Source organism: Myodes glareolus, chromosome 19, assembly GCF_982192425.1.
Source record: "Myodes glareolus chromosome 19, mMyoGla1.1, whole genome shotgun sequence".
In the NCBI taxonomy this organism is placed as follows: domain Eukaryota; kingdom Metazoa; phylum Chordata; class Mammalia; order Rodentia; family Cricetidae; genus Myodes; species Myodes glareolus.
Window position 1 is genome coordinate 3,604,902 of NC_142044.1, and position 17,310 is coordinate 3,622,211.

The 17,310-nt window shown below is 47.7% G+C and overlaps 1 long non-coding RNA gene across 5 annotated transcripts; it reads right to left on the reverse strand.

The window, feature by feature from the left end:
- Positions 1 to 4,969: 4,969 nt before the first annotated feature.
- Positions 4,970 to 16,576, reverse strand: LOC146891128 (uncharacterized). Of its 5 annotated transcripts, none has more exons than XR_015735577.1 (5): positions 16,390 to 16,576; positions 15,962 to 16,068; positions 14,561 to 14,716; positions 12,070 to 12,206; positions 4,970 to 9,491 (listed from the first exon to the last, which is right to left on the reverse strand). It is a non-coding gene; the product is annotated as an uncharacterized LOC146891128 (long non-coding RNA). The 5 variants fall into 5 exon arrangements; XR_014998105.2 differs by having other exon boundaries at positions 14,561 to 14,737; XR_014998104.2 differs by lacking the exons at positions 15,962 to 16,068; positions 16,390 to 16,576 and having other exon boundaries at positions 4,970 to 5,662; positions 14,561 to 14,829.
- Between the last annotated feature and the right edge of the window lie 734 nt (positions 16,577 to 17,310).

The following is a 17,310-nucleotide window of genomic DNA, read 5'->3' on the forward strand; positions in this document are numbered from 1 at the left end:
TTTATAATTAGGTCACATTCGGAGAAACTTATTACATTATGCAGGGTGTCCCAGGAGTTGCATATCTTAAGTGATTTTAAGATTTAGACTCCATTATGGTGCAGAATTCCATTTTTCTATGACTAATTGGAAGTAAACAAGCAGAATCATGGCAGCAATATAAGATCAGAAGAATACCAGGAATAGGTCTAAACAAAGCCACGTCAGAAACTGGTCTGCCCAGCCCCTTTCCTTTCCTTGGTTGCCTCCTAAACAAAGTGACCCTGGAATAGGCCAAATCCTCCCAGACTCAGATTGGATGTCTGACCGAAGCCCAGACTTTCAGCTCTGTGATAGCGGAGCAAAGCAATTCAGCGCGGGGAAGGTTGGTTCTCCTTGAGAGAGAGATAAACAGCAGTGGTAGTCACGAGAGTGCGCCTCGGGTCTCAGTGCAGGTCTCGGAGCCAAGGCCCCCCGGGGACCAGCCAGAGGACCCCTGGGAGTGAAGTGGGCAGGGAGAGGAGGAGGGCTGGAGGCAGGGGAAGAGGCAGAAGTCACACTGCTCCTCTGTGAGCAGGGCCCAGGAGAAATCTGTGGGATGGAGGCTGACGGGGTGCAGGTCCTGGACATGGCTCCTCTGTGAGCAGGGGAGTTCTGTGGGTGATGGAGGTCAACAGGGTGCAGGCCCTATATGGCTCCTCTGTGGGCAGGGCCCAGGGGAGCTCTGTGTAATGGAGGCTGACGGGGTGCAGGCCCTTTCCTCTGGGCTCTGCTTGAACAAATGGAGAGCGTAAATGGAAGGCTTTATAAAAGACCACTAACATGTATCTGTGCGTGAACAGATTAAAATGGGTCAGAACTATAGACCAAGTTGGCCTCTGACTCCCGAGGGCAGGGATTGAAGGTGTACGTCACCATGCCTAGCTTGAAATGTGCTTATTTTTCTTCCAAATAACTTGTTTTTAGATTTATTTACTGTTACGTTATTTTTCCTGCATACATGTTTGTGTGTTATGTCATGCCTGGTGCCCAAGGATGTCAGAAGACGGGGGAGTCTGATTTTCCAGAACTGGGGTTCGGATGACTGTGAGCCCCATGTGGATGTTGGGAACCAAACACTGGCCCTCTGCAAGAGCAGGTGTTCTTAACCATTGAGCCATCTCTTCAGTCACCTTAAGGGTTATTTATAAAGTATTTTAGTGTGTGTGTGTGTGCGTGTGTGTGTACATGTGTGTATATGTGTATGTATATGTGTACATGTGTCTATGTACCTCTATTTGTATGTGTGCGCGTGTGTGTGTGCGTGTGTGTGTGTGTGTGTGTGTGTGTGCGTGTGTGTGTACATGTGTGTATATGTGTATGTATATGTGTACATGTGTCTATGTACCTCTATTTGTATGTGTGCATGTGTGTGTGTGTGTGTGTGTGTGTGTGTAGGTGCCTGAAGAGTGTTGCATCTCCTGGAGTTGAAGTTACAGTCAGTTAGAAGCTGCCTGATGTGCTGAGAACCAACCTTGAGTCATTTGCAATCAGGTGTTCTGTGCTCTTCACAGCTGAGCCCTCCCTCCAGTTCTGCGTAATCGATTCTCACGATTCACTGCCTCCCATGGTCATGATTTTACTGATGCTTTACAATGTCAAAGTTAGTTAAAAAGAAAAACGTGTTCTTCAGCTTATATCTGCAGTTAAGGCATGGTGAGCCTTGGGTGAAAAGGTCTGTGACCCCTTTCCTGTGAATGCGTTTGGTACGTAAAGGATTTTGCTTAGAGAGAAATGACTGCACCACACCCTGATCCTGAGCACAGAGAAAGTGGCCGTGGTGAGCGTGGAGAAACAGTTGGCAGTGGTACCTGCCTATTTGAGGACTAGTGTAGCCGTTCATGATAAGGTCCCATTGGTAGACAGTTCCCCTGGATGTCCCCTTCTTGTAGTGGAACGGTTCTCAACCTATGGGTCCTGACCCCTTTGGGGGTCAAACGACCCTTTCACAGGGGTCACCTAAGACCATCAGAAAACATGGATGTTTACATTATGGTTCACAACAATAGCAAAACTGCAGTTATGAAGTAGCAATGAAATAATGTTATGGTTGGGGTCTCCACACCAAGACAAATATTAAACAACTTATGGGCTAAACAAACAAATTAAAGAGAGACATACACACATATTCACACTTACAAATTAAAGTAACATATATACACACAGACACCACACACGCATGCACAATACACACGCTTACAAAACATTCATACATAACACATACACACACACAAAATACACATACACACACACACACACACAGAGAGAGAGAGAGAGAGAGAGAGAGAGAGAGAGAGAGAGAGAAATGTATGAAAGTCAGCTTATCAAATATGCATCAACTTGGAAGGGACTGGTCTGTGGAAGACCTGTGTCTGGCCGCGCCAAAATGATATTAGTGGTTACTTATGGGACCAGGAGAGGGAGTGAGTGGGGCATTTTACTCCCTAAATTTTTCTACTTTTGGATCTTTGGTAATGAGAACACATTTTTCCATTACTTTTATAATTTTTTTAAATCAACAAGTCTAAACATTCAAGAGACACTGGATTTGGGAACTATAAGGCAAACACTTAGGATGGTGGAAGGTTAATTGCCTACATGCAAGATAAAAATAACGGAAAAAGAAAGACACAAAGAGAAAAGGAACAAAAAGCGTCTTGGAGAGAGCAGAGGAAAGGGCAAAAGGATGACCCATTTACGAAACAGGAATTTAAGTTCCTATGAAAAGTAGAGACAAGAAACTGCTCTTGGAAACTGAAGGTATAGAAACAGTCACGTTCAAAAAGGTAGAAGTTCACTCTGTCAAGTGGCACAGGATGGAGAATATGGAAGCCGGATTTGGGAAAAGGAGGGGGACAAAATGAGAGTGAGAGGACTGGCCCACCAGCTCAGCTCTGCCTTTCAGACAGCAAGAAAGCCAGAAAAATCACCGAAGAGGGAAAATCACTGAAGAAATGATTTAAGAGACACTTCCAAAATCAAAGGATATAGAAGTCAAAGTAGGGGTTTGGAGAAATGGTTCAGTGGTTAAGACCCACTGCTCTCCTAGAGGACCTGACTGCAGTTCAAGGGGGGTGGGGGTGGGATCCCACTCTCTTCTGGCTTCTGCCATCACCACCAAACACTAACAACACACATACACATACGCGCGCACACACACACCAATAGAGTCAAAAGACCCTCTGAAGTTCCCCCAAAGGTCAATAATCAGTAATAGTAATTAAACCTCACATCAAAGCACATCAGAATAAGGCTTTGGAAATACCAGCAACAGGGAGCTGGAGAGATGGCTCAGCGGTTAAGAGCATTGCCTGCTCTTCCAAAGGTCCTGAGTTCAATTCCCAGCAACCACATGGTGGCTCACAACCATCTGTAATGAGGTCTGGTGCCCTTTTCTGGCCTGCAGGCATACACACAGACAGAATATTGTATACATAATAAATAAATAAGTTTTTTTTTAAAAAAAAAGAAGAAGAAGAAGGAGAAGAAGAAGAAGAAATACCAGCAACCAAGAGAATGTTCCCGAGAGAGCTCCCAAGAGAGGAAATGGTCCCCAGCAAAGAAACAGCATTAGAATGGCATCCGATTTCACGAAAGTGGTCCTGAGGGAGGCAGCGATGGCCAAGTCAACCCAGCTTCATCTACGGATGAATGGCTTAAAGTTACAGCACACATACACAACGGAATATTATTTGGCCACAAAAAGAACTAAGTCTCTTCATTTCTTTCAGTGGGGATGGAACTGTGGGGCATTGGCTAAGTGTCAGAAGCGAGGCACAGGAAGGCTCACCAAGGCCATGGGTCTCGCTCACATGTTGGGCTTGAAAACCCCGACTTCATAGAAACGAGGAGAGAAGTGGCAGAAATGACTGGGGCACTATGGGTTGGGTGGGTTTGAATGCATCACCAGAGAGTGCACACGCTGGGAGCTTGAATCCAGGGAGATGATGCGAGGCATGGTGGGACCTGACTGTCTTTACGGAGTCCGCCTGTGTAGCCCAGGTTGACCTTGCAGTTACATCCTCCCACTCAGCCTCCTCAGCTGAGGTCATCGGTCTGTATCACCCCGGCCCCTTGAGAACTGCTGTAGCTTCTAATATAAGGAGTTTGCCGGAAGGGAATTAGGTCACTGGGGGCACTGACCTCAGAAGGGCTTAACAGTTGCTGTGTGACTCCAGTTAGCTCCCACGCGAGGTGAAATGGTTGTTACAAACAAACCAGGCTGGCTCCTCCTTTCTCCCTGGCTTCTGACTCACTGTTACCAGTCTTCAGCAGTGCTGAACCCACATGGGATCGTGTCCTTGCACTTCAGATAAGTCCCTGAAAGTGGAAAGAGCCCACAGATCCATCAGGAGAGAAGAAATCACAGTAGTAGCTCACAGCTGAGACCCCTACATGTAAATATCTTAGCTCGCCAGTTAAAAGATGTAGATCAGAGGCTGGAGAAATGAGTCAGCAATTAGGAACATTGACTGTTCATCCAGAGGACCCAGGTTTGATTCCCAGCACCCACACGGTGGCTTGTAACTATCTGTTATCCCAGTTCCAGGGATCTAATTCCTTCTGGCCTTCCAGAGCACCAGGTGCCTGCAAAGCACTTATACACATAAAATAATTATTTTAAAGATGTAGAGTGGCTAATTGGATGAAAAGGCAAGAACCAGCAACCTTTATCTGCAAGAAACATTCCTTTCCAGAACGCACGTGCACAAACCAAAGGGGAAGGATGGAAAATGAAACCAAGCAAACAGAATAAGAAGGAAGCTGAAGTAGGAACCCTCGTACCTGATGAAGTAGACTTCACGTCAGAGTTAGTTACAAGAGACGCAGTGTGTGACTACACTCTACTAGAGGGGACAGTGTGTCGAGATGGGGTAGCTACAAGTAAATCTGTGTACCCAATTTCAGAAAACAAACACTCCGGTTATAAAGAAACAGGCAGATCCAAATATTGTAATTGTGAAACAATTCTTTAATCCCAGCATTTGGAAGGCTGAGACAGGTCTAGATTACATAACAAGTTTTATGTAACCCCTAGCTTGGGTTACATAGTGAGACTCTATCTTTAAAAATCTCAAGCTGCATCTGTAGCTTAACTAATGACTGTAAGAGTTCATCTTCAGACACACAGAAGTCAATTTTGTTTATCCCGAGCACTCTTTTTTTAATTTTTGTTTTGTTTTGCTTTTTGAGGCAGGGTTTCTCTATAGTTTTATAGCCTGTCCTGGAACTCACAGAGGTGGGCCTGCCCCCCCCCCCCCCCCGCGTGCTGGGATTAAAGGCGTGTACCACCACTGCCCGGCTTAACTTTAAATTTTTGAGTCAGGTTCTCACTATGAAGCTCTGGCTGTCCTGTAGACCACTCTATAGCTCACTCTGTAGACCAGGCTGGCCTCGAACTCACAGAAATTTGCCTGCCTCTGCCTATGGGGCGCTGAGATAAAAAGTTTTGCATCATCACGCGTGACTTCTGGGCATTTTTCTTAAGAAGCTGTTAGGGGGACCCGCCTTACTAAGATGAATAAAGGAATCAAGGAGACAATTTCAAGGCGGTTCAGTGGGTAAGAGTGGTCGCTGCCAAGTCTGGCCATCCGAGTGCAAGCCCCAGGATCCACACGGTGAAAAGAGATTCACAAGCTGCTCTCTGACGTTCACGCGCACGCCATGACATGTGTGCGTCCATACCCAGAAAGAGAAAAAGAAAATGCTTTTAAAAACTTGAAAACATTTTAGGATGGTAATTTTGTGGCAGGTTTAGAAGGAAGGAAGCTAGTACATAGTCAGTCCAAAGCCTGAGGTATTTAAACAGCAGTAACTGCAGGGAGAGAGGGCATCAGAAGATTAGGGACACATGTGGCACACAGGGCATCTTGAGATTGTCCAGTGGAAAGCAAGGCAGTTGTTGTTCCTTTTATTTTTGAGATTATAATAATTTTATCCTTCCCCTATCCCTTTCCTTCCTCTGAACCCTCCCATCTCCTCCTCCTTGCTCTCTTTTGAAATTTTGACCTCTTTCCTCACTCACTGTGGCATGAATAACCCTGCTCAGTCTGTCCAATGTTACTGGCATACACGTTTTCAGGGCCGACCACTTGGGATTGGATAACCGACGGTGTGCTCGTCGCTGGGCAAGGCTGTCTCCCATTCTCAGCGTTCAGCTGCCTTCAGTTCTTTGTGTGGGGTTGAGAACCATGGACTTCCCCGTTCATGCTGGCATGTCTATGGGCATCATCCTTGTTCTGGTCACATTTGGGCAGGGATGTTGGCGAGACTTCACGGTGTAGCTTCTGACATTCCTAGGAGATACAGTGTCCGGCAAACTCCCTGAATCTCTGGCATTTCCAGTCTTTCTGTCCCCTCTCCCACAGTGCTCCCTGAGCCTTAGGTTAGCAGTAGTTGGTAGATGTATCAGTCAAGACTGTACTTGTTGCCTGGTTGTGGTTTCTATAAATGGTCTCCGACTCTCACAAAGAGAAGTTTCCTTGATGAGGAGATCAAGGCAATTTATTAACTTTAGGAAAAACAAGAAACTTTTAAAGACAGAATTTTTTATTAATGCCATTCAGTGTCTCAGTTGTAACCATAAAATGTCAAAATGCCCAAAATATTGGGTATAATCTAACAAAAATTATGACATAAAAAATTAAGACAAATGAAGACAGAGAATGAATATTTCTGCAGGTGCACACGGAGAGAAAGATAAAGAATTAAATGCTCCTCTTTTGGAGAAGAGATTCAGTTGATAATGTTTGGATTGAGAACCAAGGAGTCAGCATGGGTGTGAGGTGGGAGCAGGGGATGGAGTTTTCAGTTAGAATTGATGCTTTCCCTTTTATTTTATTGGGGGGTGTTTTTGTTTTCTTGTTTGTTTTTTTAAGACAGGGTTTCTGTGTAGCTTTGGATCCTGTCCTGGAACTCGCTCTGTAGACCAAGCTGGCCGCAAACTCACAGGGCACCTTTCATTATTTTTTTTTAAGGAGTCAGGCTTTTGGGGCAAGTTCAGTGTAGCAGCGATGCACACACATCATGCGCTGTGCACGCACAGGCTCCTGCGTCTGTGTGCAGAAGCTGCAGAAGGATGCATTTCCAGAGGTCAAAGGGCAGACTCCCTTGTAGTTTTGATACATGCTGTTAAGTGGTCCCCATAGGGATTGTGCCATCTGATCCTCACACCACGATTGTGTGACAGTAATTCTCACACGGCCCAGCAAAAGAATGTGGCCCGGCTATCTGGTCTCTGTTGGTCTGATGGGTAAAGATGACATCATTCTGTCTCGCTGGGCCGGCAGCTGGGGACCTCTCCCGTGCTGGTGAGCTATCTACAGGTCTTGTTCTCTTCTCTCACCTTTTGCAGGCATTCTTATTTTCTTGTGGGTTTCTAGGAGCTGTTTGTGTTTTAGGCAGAGGATTACTTCACGTCGCGTCCATTTTCTGCTTGTCATTTATGTTCACTCTTACTTGCTGGTGTTTTTAATTATACGTAGTGATGCTCAGACTGATTTTCTTTCTTTCTTTTTAGTTTTGTTCTGAAGCAGGGTCTCTCTACATAATCTTGGCTGTCTTGGAACTCGCTATGCAGACTGCTCTTGAACTCCCAGAGATCGGCCTGCTTCTGCATCCCAAGTGCTGGGATTAAAGGCATGGGCCATTATGCCAGGTAAAATATTTTCTTTTCAATGGGTCATACTTCAAAAGGTTCCCCTGACTCAAAAGTTTAAGGAACTCACCTATGTTTCCTTCTGGTGACCTTAATGTTTCATTTTACATATTTAAATCTTAGGTCATTTTGCATTATATCCATATATATATATATATATATATATATTATTTTCCATATGGCTACCCCATCATCCACTTGTACTTACAAAGCTTTTGATATTTACAATAAGCTACATATATATACATATACACATATACATACATATCCTGATAGCCTGACATGAAGAAAAAAAGGAGGAAGGGACAGGTCCCTTTTCCCCCACTCACATGACCATCCCTGTAGAGATATGGGCCAAGGAATTTTTGTCCAGCAGGGACCCTGGGCTACAAAATAAATAAATAAATAAATAAATAAGTCTCTACTGACTTAGGCTATGGGCGGTTCATTCAATGAACGTGGACCTTACTGAGTCACTGGGAAGTGAGTTGGCACTCAGACCCTGGGAGGGTGACAGCAGGCACAGCTCTGAGAACTCAGCAAGGACTTCCAGTCACAATGTGATTCAGCCAGAACTAACTTCCTGTGGGTCTGTGCTTAGGCTTCAGTTCCTGGGAGGGTTGATTGATGGGACTTGGTCCCTTGCCTATTCCCCGTGAGTAGTGGTTGGGGTCCTCAGATTAGTTGAGCATCACAACCACATGCTGGTGGTGACCGGTTTCTCCAAGGAAGAAAAGCTGGGCAGCAAAACCAAACAAAGTCTGGCAGCAGCTGTCCACGGAGTCTGTAAAAATAGCAACAATAAAAATAGCAGCGATTGCTGACTGTTCCCTCGAAGCTGGGAACTCTGCTAAGTCTTCCATCTCTGCCACCTCTACTACCTCAGTTTCCCTTTTGGTGTGTGAGAAGACAGAGGCTGAAGAAAGCGCTTGAGATGTCTTCGAGACGCAACCGATCTCCGGCGTAGCGAGGGCACAAGCCCGCAAGTGTCTGCCTCACACTTTATGATGTCACCTAAGAATGAAAGTGTGCTCTGAAGCTCCGTGGGCGTCACACACAGCTGCAGGCACCTGCACATCCCTGCTGCGTCATCGGGTGATGGGTGACTCTTGTGACAAGCCCCTGGTGTCCAGTATAGAGAAGGGTCAAGCTTTTCCATTCATTCTGTCTTTGCCGCTGTCTTTGGCAAAGGTCTTCTGTGCTGAGCTGGCAACAACAGCAGGTCGCTGCATCTAGCTAGCTGCCTAGCCCTCCCTTTGATCTTCAGCCAGTGCCTGGCAGCCTTTGTGCCTCCATCAGCTCCTGCCTCTGTCCCTGGGATCTTAGTCACTGCATTCTCTAGTCCAGAAACGCAAGCATGCCGGCCATCTTCTACCTTCCCGGGACCTCTCCAGCTGTGCAACTGGATGGTGTAATTAGAACGTCCATTGGTCACCCAGGTACCCATGCCATATTAGAGTGCTGTATCCCGAGGTCTCAGGCCCCATCAACATTAGCAAGGGGTTTATGAAAGACTATCTGTTCCTCAGTGTACAGACTCCTGAAGGCCATGCCCAAGCCTGCAATGTCTCCTTGTGCCTCCCTCCCTTTCCCGTCTCGGAGGTCTGCAAATCCTGCTACCCCCTGGGCTGGGCAGCTCCTGGTGGGATGTGGGCTGGGCTTGTGTCTGTAGAAACACTGTGATTGACTTGAACGTGTGATTTCTTCAGGAGTGGGTGAGTCTTGCACACCTAGAGCTGGCTGGAGTATGCACAGATCCCTGTCTGCGGGTCCGGGATCATCAGGATAGCCACAGGGCACTGTCTCCTCCAGGGGCCTAGGGATAGGAAAGGCCTCATAGGAGGCAGAAAAGCCTCTTTCCATCCGTGTCCTAGCAGAGAGTAAGGAGGAATAGCCAGGTTCTGATGGAAACCCTCGGATTTGTGGCCGTCTTCTGTACAGACGTCAGTGGTCTACAGAGCCAGGCAGTACACACCCACGCTCGCTCTAGCCTCTGCCCCTCCTGCCTTCTATGGGGAGGACAACTCTGAAACACTATTTAAAATGTCACCTGACTGAAGCAGGAAGGCCTGTCTTCCATCCCCAGTACCCACTTAACGAAGCATGCGCTGGGCATGGTGAAATGTGCTTGTCATCTCAAGCTGGGGAGGTAGAGCTGGGTGGACCCCTGGGGCTTTCTGGCTGGCTAGCTCAGCCTAATTCAGGCCAATAGTGCGCCTGGTCTCAGAAAATAAGGTTAGACGGCGCCTGAGGAATGACCCTCCAGGTTGACCTTTGGCCTCTGCATGGGGACACACCATGTGTGCATGTGTTACAGTGCTCCCCACCCGGCCACAAAGTAGAGCTAATTTCTTCTGTTCAGATGTGAGCTGGACCTAGTGATTTAGTATCCTTCTAATGACTACAGTGTTGCAGACTTCTGTGGCTGGGGCACAAGACAGGCAGCTTTCACTTGGCTAGCAGGCTCGTGTGTGTGTGTGTGTGTGTGTGTGTGTGTGTGTGTGTCTGTGTGTCTGTGTGTGTGTGTGTCTGTGTGTGTGTGTCTGTGTGTGTGTGTCTGTGTGTGTGTGTCTCTGTGTGTCTGTGTCTGTGTGTGTGTGTGTCTGTGTGTGTCTGTGTGTGTGTGTGTGTGTGTGTGTCTGTGTCTGTGTGGGTGTGTGTGGGTCTGTGTCTGTGTGTCTGTGTGTCTGTGTGTCTGTGTGTGTGTGTCTGTGTGTGTGTGTGTCTGTGTGTGTCTGTGTCTGTGTGTGGGGGGGGTCTGTGTCTGTGTGTGTGTGTGTGTCTGTGTGTGTGTGGGGGGTCTGTGTCTGTGTGTGTGTGTGTGTCTGTGTGTGTGTGTGTGTGTGGGTCTGTGTCTGTGTCTGTGTCTGTGTGTGTGTCTGTGTGTCTGTGTGTCTGTGTGTCTGTGTGTGTGTCTATGTGTGTCCCCATCCTGTTGCTAGGACATTTGCTGACTCTGGAAGCCCACACGGCGAGCACTGCCTGCCCACCACATGAGTGAGCCAAACCACAAAGGGTTCCCCGGACATTCTAGATGGCATCCCAGCTCCAACCTCAGGGTCCTGAAGTAGTCACTTCACTCACGGCTGTGACAAAATACCAAACAAGAACCTGAGGGACGACCGGCTAACGCTGGCTTACAGCTTGAGGGTCTGTCTGTCAGGGCAGCAAGAGCGGCTTCTAGCTGAGATGACAGGAACCTGGAACAGCATTGCGCCCAGGGTCAGGCAGCAGAGGGCATCAAGGCTGTGCTTGCCTGACTCCCTCACTCCGCCTTTCCATTCAGTCCGGATTACAGTGGGGTTCGCCCACATCCAGGGCTTGTCTCCCCCCCCACCCCACCCAGTGAAACCTCTCTGGAAGCCGTCATAGACATGGCCAACATTGGTCTCCCAGGGATTCAAATCTAGTCAAGCTGACAGCGACGACTAGCCATCCCAGTTCCCAGACCAGAACTGCACCGCTAAGGCCTGGCATTTCTGGTTCTCATCTGCAGGCGCTGTGAGGGCGACCAGAAGGCTTCATCCTCTATGCCGGGAAATCATTTGTTAGATGAAGAGAGAGAACACCTACAGTTTTGAAGCTACCTGGTGCATCTTGTTTTATAGACAACTTGTTTTATAGGCAGTGGGAGTAGTCCCAGCGTCCCAGGAAAGCAGGACTGTATGAAGTGAATGACAATGGCTGGTATTTAAATGGAAGGTTTACACAGTTAATGGAGACATTTAAAAAATTAAAAATGGCCATATTCCGTAAGAGGGCACTCATTTTGGAACTCGCCGATGCTCTTTTGGAGACGGAGAGTCCTTAGGAGAAGGACATGTTCGCCATGAGGACAATACTGAGTGGCTCATGTCAAAGGCAGCTCTTGTCCCCACGGTCAAGTGCCCCTTGGCAGTTTATTAACGGTACTTGCTTGTAGTGATGCGGGGGCTAAGGCTGCCTCAGCTGAATGGAACAAAGGCTACAACTGTTGCCGCCCTTGCTCAATTTCAGAGAGACCTTAAATTGTATCCCCTAGTGGTGGATCAGTCAGAAAAGGGACCCATTGAGGGTGATAATTAACCCCCTGCAGGATACCCAGGATAGAAAAAATCACTCACAGAGAGCCCAGGCTCCCAGGGCCCCATCAGAGCTGCAGCCTCCATCATTCTGCGGGCACTACGATTTACTGTCATGAACAGTGGCAGATAAGAAGATCCGCCTTCCAGATCTTCCCCTTCAGACCCTGAGGGCCACCAACCAAGGTCTAACAACCTGATCTGACAGGGGTGTCTGGTCCCTGGAACCCATCTGTTGTGTCCCTGCTTGCTTGTGGCTAATAGGAGTGCCAGTTTGGCTGGTCAGCAAGGCCAGTTAGACTGTATAAGAGACTTGGAACTAGGAACAATCACCTTGTCTTCTGGTTCGTCAGTACAGTCCTCACCTACAATAAGGACAGCCAATCCACATCCTCTGGCTCAAACAGTGGAGTATCAGCTTGCAGCGTGGCCATTTTGGTGACTGTTCTTGTCTGGAAACTGTCCCATATCTAAGACGGAGAAGAACGACAGTGACCATGAGGAAGATGGAAAGGCCCCAAGAGTCAATCAACTCTGTTACAGGAAATGGAAAGTACAAGCTCTCTCTGAAGATGACAAAAAGGGACAATGTTAAACTGTCACCCTCTCCCAGCTTTCAGGAAACCTGAAATAAAATATCACACGTTAGCCAAACCTGGCGTCTTCCACGGCGGTGAGACGGAACTGGTCACAGCATGCGGGAAACACCACAGCATTCACGCTGGCTGTCGCGATTCTGGTGACCTCATGTCCAGCACATCAGGCAGACTGATGAGAAGTGAGCTACAGGACATTTTTCTCTAGGAAGACTTGCTAGAATGCATTTCAGAAAAAGTCAGGAGGCAGGAATGCTGCAGTGACTCCTCATGACCCAGATGATCACATCACGGGGACAATGTCGGTACTTGAAGGGAAAATTCTCAGAATTCTCTTATCTAGGATATGCAAACCACCTGGTCCCCAGTGTTGGTCACGCCTCAGTGAAATTGCCTAATGATGCATTTCTCATAACGCATCTCACTGTTAGTGAAGCATGACTGTGTTATGAGTACGTTCATTATCGAGATAAGAAACCCGAACTCCCTAGAAAATTTATTCACCAGTGAGAAAGAATGAGCAGGGATTTTCATATGAATCTTTTACAAAATCTTTTCCTTTAAAATAGAAAAAAATTGTGTGTGTGTGCATATATGTATATGTATGTTTGGTGTGTGTGTGGTATGTTTGTATATGTGTATGTATAGCATGCATGTGTGTGCATGTGTCTTGTGGTGTTTGTGTCTGTATATGGTATGTGTGTGTATGTGTGTGGCGTGTGTATGATGTGTATGTGATATGTGTGTACATGTGTGCGCATATGTGTGTATGTGTGATGCATGCCCAACTGTAAGCATTCACTTGCCATTGTATCAGTTCTTATTTTGCTTCTGTTGCTGAACTCTGCACCCCAGGCTAGGTGTCTTACAAACTTCCCGTGATTCTTCTCTCTCACCTTCCATCCTGAGGTGGGATTACAGGTGCCCACCTCTGCAGCTATTTCACACTGGTTCTGGGGAGCAGACCGCAGACCTTGGTATTGCCCAAGTCCTCAGACATGTTTAAAACAAAATTTACTTAGTAAAGGTTTTAATATAGATTTAAATATGGAAAGCAATGGAGAAAGAGAAAGAGAGAGAGAGAGAGAGAGAGAGAGAGAGAGAGAGGACAGCTGTAAACAACCAGAGGGACACAGGTGTTTCAAGACAGTAAAACCCATAGTTTTTCAGATAATATTCCTCCTTTTGGTCATGACAGGCAAGGAAGACACTCTGGACATTTGTGAAGAAAACTTAGCATTATGAAGGTATGAGCTTTTTAAAAAGTATGAATACATTCGATCTACTCATTCATAATGATAACTTTCCTTTAAAATAGTCATTTTACCCTGGTGGCACGGTGGCACATGCGTTTACTCCCAGCACTCGGGAGGCAGAGGCAGGTAGGTGGATCTCTGAGTGGGAGGCTAGCCTGGTCTACATGGTGACTTCCAAGACAGAGCTACATGGAGAGACCCTGTCTCAAAACACCAAAACCACACAACAACAACAACAACAACATAAAATAGAACAGTTGTGTTAGAAGACCATGAGTTCCAATCCTAGATGCTTTCAATTCCTCTTAGGAAGTCAGACTACAGCGACCTGAGCCGGTTCCCTTCGGCTGCAGCCGTCTGACCAAGTAGCGATGTTTCTCATTGTATCTTGCTCTCAGGGTCATTTTAAAAAGACTTAAGTGTATTTCATATCATCAAGTGCACTCATGAAGGAAGATTCCAGGCCACGGAGGACTTTTAAAAATCTGCAGTAGGCCCCAGAGCTGACTTCAAAGTGTGGTGAGCAGCAGGCCTGGACCTCAGCCCTCCAGCACGCGGTAGCAACGCGCTGCCCAGCCGTCACCAACACCTTGTTGATTGCCACGGGGTCTCAGTGAAGAAGCCCACCAGTGGGCTGGGGAAAGGATCATGGCAGAAGACTAGGTTTCATGTGAGTCTCGTATAAAGAGTCCTTCAGGGCTGGCGAGATAGTTGAGCCTGTAAAGCACTTGGTGTGTACCCCAGGACTCATGTGAAAAGGGTGGGTGTGGGGTGGGGCGAGGTGCACACTTAATTCCAGCACTAGGGAGGAGAGGACAGGCAAATCCCTGGGACTCTCTGGTCATTTTGCCTTTCTGAATTGGTGAGCTCCAGGACAAGACAGACAGACAGACAGACAGACAGACAGACACACACACACACACACACACACACACACACACACACACACACAGTGTTATTAGAATGACTTACAGGTTGTGGTCCAGGTAATCCAGCCATGGCCGTCTCCCGAAAGGCTAAGGATGCAGCAGTTGTTTCGTACATGAGACTGGATGCCTCATCACGCCCAGGGAGGTCCTAGAGAGCGGCCGGTCTTCAGTCTGCATTGGAATTCTGAAGAAGCAGGTTCTAACTCCAGGGAAGAAATGGCTCAGCCACAGGAGAGATGAACTTTGTAAGACCGAGAACGAGCAGACAAAACAAAACAAAAGCTTCCTTCTCCCGCACCCTCTCCTCCCGCACCCTCTCCTCCCGCACCCTCTTCTCCAGCACCTTTTCCTCCCGCATCCTCTCCTCCAGTACCCTCTTCTCCAGCACCTTTTCCTCCCGCATCCTCTTCTCCAGTACCCCCTTCTCCCACACCCCTTTCTCCCGCACCCTCTCCTCCAGCACCTTTTTCTCCCGCACCCTCTCCTCCCGCACCCTCTCCTCCTGTACCCTCTTCTCCCGCACCCTCTCCTCCCACACCCTTTTCTCCCGCACCCTCTCCTCCAGCACCTTTTTCTCCCGCACCCTCTCCTCCTGTACCCTCTTCTCCCGAACCCTCTCCTCCCACACCCTTTTCTCCCGCACCCTCTCCTCCAGTACCCTCTTCTCCCTCACCCTCTCCTCCCACACCCTTTCCTCCTGTACCCTCTCCTCCAGCACCCTCTTCTCCCGCACCCTCTCCTCCCACACCCTCTCCTCCAGTACCCTCTTCTCCCGCACCCTCTTCTCCAGCACCTTTTCCTCCCGCATCCTCTCCTCCAGTACCCTCTTCTCCCACACCCCTTTCTCCCGCACCCTCTCCTCCAGCACCTTTTTCTCCCGCACCCTCTCCTCCCGCACCCTTTTCTCCCCCACCCTCTCCTCCAGCACCCTCTTCTCCCGCACCCTCTCCTCCCACACCCTCTCTTCCTGTACCCTCTCCTCCAGCACCCTCTCCTCCTGTACCCTCTCCTCCAGCACCCTCTCCTCCTGTACCCTCTTCTCCCGCACCCTCTTCTCTGAGCTCCCAAAAGAACGGTTGACCTAGACTTAGGATGGGTCTTCTGATCTCAGATGATTTGGATTTAAGGTGGGTCCCTCACCTCTAATAATCCAACCAAGAAAACCCCCTCACAGGTGTGGCCCTCTAACTCCACAGGACCAGGCATGGCTTCTGCCGGCACTGGAATCCACATTCACACATCCCTGTCTCTCCCACATCATTAAAATAAATTCTGGTCAGGAAAATGTAATCAGTGCCAGATATTCAGATATTTTAATCTGAAGTATTTAGCATGATATGCGAATTTGTCAGGTGTTGGAATATCCTAAAAGGAGTGGTGGGCCTTATGTCCAGGGGTGTCTCTGGACTGGAGAGCAAAAGGAAGAAGGTATATATAGTCATACCGGAGTGTGGAGAGAGCCTGCCTTAGAGCTAGGCTGCCCTAAAGTTAGCAGGGATGCCAAGAGGCCACTGTGCGACTTTGTGGTAGGAGAGCGGTTTCACCCCGAGGCTGGAAATGTCAAAAGACATAGAATTTGTAGTCATCTAAAAGCAGGTGTGAGAACACACACACACATACATACATACACACACATATACACACATACATACACACAACACACATATACACACATACACACAACACACACATACGCACACAATACACATATACACACATAACACACATACACACAACACACACATACATACGCACACATACACACACAACACACGCACACATATACATGCACACACATACAACCAACACACACATACACATACAATACTCACACGCATTCACACACACACACACTCCTTTCCTCTCTCCTACTTTCTGGTCATGTCTCTCCGCTGAAGACCCTAATTGGAAATTAATTTCAAGGGAATTTCAGGTCACAATGTTCAGACTCCAGATCTGTAGAATTACAAGTCAGAGTACAGCAGGCTGTGCATGGCCCTGAGACATAACAGGCTATGGCATGCCCGTCTTGGTTCCTTTCTCACTCTGTGGTCCTGGAATCAGAGCCCAGGCAAACTTCAAACTAGAGAGGCAGAACCTGAAACCTAGCCCCACCCCTTGGAGGATGCAGCCGTAAGTAAACACCTCAGCTCAGTTTGAAGGGTTGCTTTGTCTTTGGCCTCTCCTTAACACTGTTTTGGCGCATGTGGTGTGCCAGGTCCACTGTTAAATGCTTGTCTTGTGATTTGCCTGTTTCACTTTTAAACTAGTAGCAGCTGAATGAGGGGAGAAAGCATAAAGAATAAACCTCTGTTTTTAAAAACAGATGTGTGTGTGTGTGTGTGTGTGTGTGTGTGTGTGTGTGTGTGTGTGTGTCCTATGCACACAGAGGCCAGAGAAGAAACTCAAGTGCCTTGCCCTACCCATGTCTACCTTATTCTTTAGAGGTAAAGTTGCTCACTAAACCTAGAGCTGGTGAGGGAGACAATGCTGTGTTGGCTGGTGAAGCTAAAACTTCCACATCTAGTTCCCAGTATCTGTATAATGTATTTGGATCATATTCATCCCCATTAGCCTGTCTTATGCCCCTCCCACTTTTCCTCTGGACCCTTCATTTCCAAATTCTCATCCAGGTCACTGAGTTTAATTTGTATTGCTTACATGCGTGAAGATGGGGCTTATCGACTAGAACACTTGTCAGTGGCTACACCACTGAAGAAAATGCTGACCCCTCCCCCAGTGGCTGGTAACTGCCAACAGCTCCTCAGCTAGGGGTAGGGCCCATTCTCCCTA